The 4,721-nt window shown below is 35.0% G+C and overlaps 1 pseudogene; it reads left to right on the forward strand.

The window, feature by feature from the left end:
• Positions 1–594: 594 nt before the first annotated feature.
• Positions 595–1,203, forward strand: LOC104871139 (annotated as a pseudogene).
• Positions 1,204–4,721: the final 3,518 nt, after the last annotated feature.

Consider the following 4,721-nt stretch of genomic DNA (forward strand, 5'->3'; position numbering starts at 1 on the left):
GATCCCTGATACAAAAAAAAAAAAAAAAGTATCTATCTATCTATCTATCTATCTATCTATCTATCTATATATATAATCACCATCAAATGATTTTGTGGTCACAATCAAATAAAACTAGGAATAAATCATAGAATTAAAAAAAACTTTGCATATGATACTTTGAAAGTTCTTAATTTCAAATATAGGCCTGAAAAGAGCTATGAATGCAAATTATAGTATTTCTTTTAAAAATGATAATTCAGTATCAAACAATGATAATGATAAATACAAATTCTGCAAAAGAAGTGATCATAGCTCTAAATCTATTACTTAAAAAGAAGAAGGGCTGGGGATTTAGCTCAACAGAGCTGAACCTGCCTTGCAAGCACAAGGTCCTGAGTTCGATCCCCGGTACAAAAAAAAAAAAAAGAAGAAGAAGAAGAGGAGGAAGAGGAAGAAGAGGAAAAAGAAGGAGAAATAAAAATAAATTAATTAAGCTATCTAGTCAAAAATTTTGTAAAGGAGGAACAAAAGGAAGTGCTTTATAAAACAGAATTAAAAAGTATAAGTTCTGCTCTTTCTACCACCATCTTGAGTCCCTGATCTCTGCACAAAATGCCTGATAAAGCCACAGAAACCGTCCCTGCTACAGAGCAGGAGCTGCCACACTCCCAGGTTGAGACAGGGTCTGAAACAGAATCTGACAGTGATGAATCAGTACCAGAGCTCCAGGAGCAAGATTCCACACAAGCAGCTGAAATCCATGAAGACCCAGTCAGAAAAGAAAAACAGTCGGAGTGAAAAGAAAGCACAGAATGTGCAAACTGGGTCCTCAGCAAGTTAAAGAGGTTACTAGCTTCACTGTCCAGAAATCTAAAAAATATCCTCTTTGTCATCACAAAACCAGATGTCTGTAAGAGCCTAGTTTCAGATACTTGCATAGTTTTTGAGGAAGCCAACATAGAGGATTTATCTCAGCAAGCAGTTATTTGCTGAGAAATTGAAAGTTCAAGGTGAAGCTCTCTCAGACATTCAAGAAAATACACAGAATCCAACTACATATAAGAGGAGAGTGAAGAGGGAGAGGTTGATGAAACAGGCGAGGAAGTTAAAGACATAGAATTGGTTATGTCATGAGCAAATGTGTAGAGGACAAAGGCAGTCTGAGCCCTGAAAAACAACAGTAGTGGCCTTGTAAATGGTACTGTGGAACTAGCACTGTAACCATCCAAAAGGAGGACTTTTTTGGTGTGTCAAAAAGCTCACTGCAGGGCAGGGGATGTAGCTCAGCAGCACCGTACCTGCCTGGCAAATACAAGGTCCCAAGTCTGATTCCTGGGAGGTAAAAAAGAAAAAGAAAAAGTCACTGCAGGTTTGAAATTTGTGCTGTTCTATCACTAATAAAGTTATGACTTATTTGATGAAAAAATGTAAGTTCTATTGAAAAGCAGAACTGATAATTCTGAAACCTGAGTCTTGAAGATTAAAAAAAAGTACACAAAGCCCTAGCTAGCTTAATAAAGTAAAAAACATAGGATAAGTAAAACTACATAAATTAATAAGAGAAAGTAACCCCAGAAAGAGGACATTCAAAGAATTCTGAGATTACTCTGCTCAATTCTATGCAAATATATGAAAAAACCTGGATGAAATGAATAAATTACCAAAAAAAAAAAGATAGAAAATGTAAACAAACCAATTTGTAAGAAGAAATAAGAGTTGTCAAAGAGTGATCTTCTTTTAAAAAATTTACCAGCCCCAGAACATGTTTACAGGAATTTCTGTAATGAATTTCAAAAAAGTCAACTGCAATCTACTTGGAACAATTCCAAGCATGGGAAAATCTAAAGGTCCAAATCTTTTTTCATAAATGTTCAAGGCTTATATAAAGAAAATATTAAAACACAAAGGAAGAACACATGTAGAATACCTAATAGAAAGATATATCATGTGCTTGATTAGTATTTAAATTAGTATTTAAAAATTTGTTTTCTCTAAGTTAATTTAATTTGATGTAGTCTCAGTGAAAATGTAACAGCTTTATTTTACTGAGACAAGTTGTCCCTAAACTTCATATAGAAAAATAAAGAAATAATTAAACATGAAGAGTCTTAAAAAAAATAAATAAAAGAATAATAGTTTAAAACTATACCAGATATTAAAATATTATAAGGCCTCAGATAAGTGAATAGATAAGACTCAAAATTGCTGAAACAGGGCCAAATGCATACTGATATCCATATTATAAGCTGACATATGTTAAATGCAATATCTGAAACTTAATGAGAAATGGAATAATCAGAGTGGTGCTGAAAAAATTGGGAGCTTTATGGAAACAATAATTAAGGCAATTTTCATGCTTGTGTATTAATCTGCTTTCCACTACTATAGCAAAATGCTCAAGGATAAGTACTTTAAAAAGACAAGAGTTTTATTGACCTCACAGTTTTGGAAGCTGAAAGTCCAACATCAAGTAGCTTTGTAGGTTCAGCCTTTGGTGAGGGTCCCCTTAACCAGGTTACAGCACAGCAGATGGATTCTTGGCAAGAGCAGGTATGAATGGTCACATGATGAAACAGGAAGCCAGAGTGCAAGAAAAGGACAGGTCTGTTGTTTTGTAACTCTCTCATGGGAACTAACCAGGATCCTATGAGACTAATTCCTTCCAGAGGCAGCACCTCTATTGGCTTGATGACTTCTGACTAGGTGTCACCTATTAAAGATCCCACTGCCTGTTAACAGCCAAACTGGGGACTAAGCTTCCAACACACGAACCCTTGACAAACAAATACCATTCAACCATAGCACCTGTGGAAGACAGAATTCCAATGTGACCCCCTAAGACTCCTGCCTTTTAGTGTGTATGCCCTGTGCCATCCCTTCCACTTGATTTTGGATAGAAGCTATGAATATATGTCACTGCTATAATTAGATTATATCATATGGAAGAAGTGAAGAAATTATTTTGCACATATCTTAATCAAAGTGAAGTTATCTTGGTGATCCTAACTTAATTAGATGAGTCCTGTAATGGAGAGTCTAAATGTCTGAGATTTTCTGCTGCCTTTGAAGAAGGAAAGATCTATGTTTTAAGGGATCACATGACAGAGGTTACGGGGGACTCTCAGAGTTGAGAATAACCTTTGGCTGTAACCTGCAATAGAAAGAGGAACCTGAAATCACAAGCAAATTAATTCTGTTAACTACCATGTAAGCTTTGAGGAGAATCCAGAACTATAGAAGGGATCACAGCACAGTCAGCACTCTATTTTAGCCTGTGAGACTCTGAACAGAGGACCCACCTAAACTGTGCATGGCCTCTTGTCCAATGAAGATTGTACCATAATAAATACAAGTTGTATTAAGTCTCCAGGTTGTGGCAATTTGCTACACAGCAAGAGGAAATAAATATACACCTAACCTGAATTTGAAAAGGGTGAGAGAACAAAATGCAAAAACTGAAGCCATTAAGTAGGCAGGATACTGAATATATGTGGGACATCAGTTATTTAATTAATAATATTTGATGAAAGTTATTAATTTGTTTTTTTTAGTGGGAGTAATGAAATTTCTAGCCTAGCATTAATAAAGATTAAAAGGAATGATCAGACTTTAGGGAACAAAATAATTCCATGGGATATAGCCAAAGCTATATTTTAAATGAATAATGTGGACAACTGAAAAATTGTAAAAAAAAAACCCAATAATAAACAAAGCAAGAAGAATTAATGAACATACACATAAAATAAAACTTTAAAATAGGAATAGACAAAAAATAAAATTAAAATAGATTTTTAAAAAGCTTAAAAGGGCCAGTAAGATAGACAAACACCAGACAAGTCTGACCAATGAAAAAAAGAGAAAAGAAATAAATCATTGAGAGAGATTGACCACACATTTAGAGAAAAATCTTTAAATTATGGCAGAATTCTAAAAACAACTAACCATTTAGAAAAGAGATCCCATTCAAAATGGTAAGAAATATATGAATTAAGTGTAATAAGCTTAATAGAAATGGAAAAAAGAAAGAAAGAGCTAATATAGAATAAAATACTTGAAAAATGAGAGGCACATTAAGCTCTGAGTGGGAAACAAAGGTAAAAGTTAAAGTCCTGACTTTTATAAATGTTAGGTTTATTTTGTTTTTGTTTGTTTGTTTGTTTTTTTAGGGATACCTTAGTAAGATTATGGTGGGGTCAGTGTTGATGTCTTGATGTGGAAGTACAGAGACAAACTGAGATACACAGTGATTTGAGTTGACAGGAAATTTAAAATTACTCAGAGAAAGTCCAGAAAGCAAGATTACTTTTGCAATCAGTCATTTAATAAATGTTTATCTGGTCTGTACTAGATTCTAGGGGCATAGTAATAAGATATGAGGCAACAATTCCAATTGTGGGAAACTACAAATTAAAGAGAATGAATCAGAGCAGGAGAGAGAAGAGCTCCCCCCAAAATGAGAACTGAATAGGGTGACTCCTTGACAACGAATGGCCGCAGAAGACTCCTCTGAGGAGGTAAAATTTAAGCAATCTGAGTAACAAGAAGCCAGATATGCTGTGGCAGGAAAGAACTGTGCTTGACAGTGGAAGCTGGGTGGCTGACTGGGAAGAGACTGGTGGTCCAGGCAAGAGATGCTAGTGTCTTGCACTAGGATGACAATCATGGAGGCAGAGAGAAATAAGTGGACTTGGAGTACATGTTGGAGATAGACTGACAAAATTTACTGGATTAAAGGCTAT

The sequence above is a fragment of the Fukomys damarensis genome, unplaced genomic scaffold, assembly GCF_012274545.1.
Source record: "Fukomys damarensis isolate Sample0158 unplaced genomic scaffold, DMR_v1.0_HiC HiC_scaffold_38, whole genome shotgun sequence".
Lineage (NCBI taxonomy): Eukaryota > Metazoa > Chordata > Mammalia > Rodentia > Bathyergidae > Fukomys > Fukomys damarensis.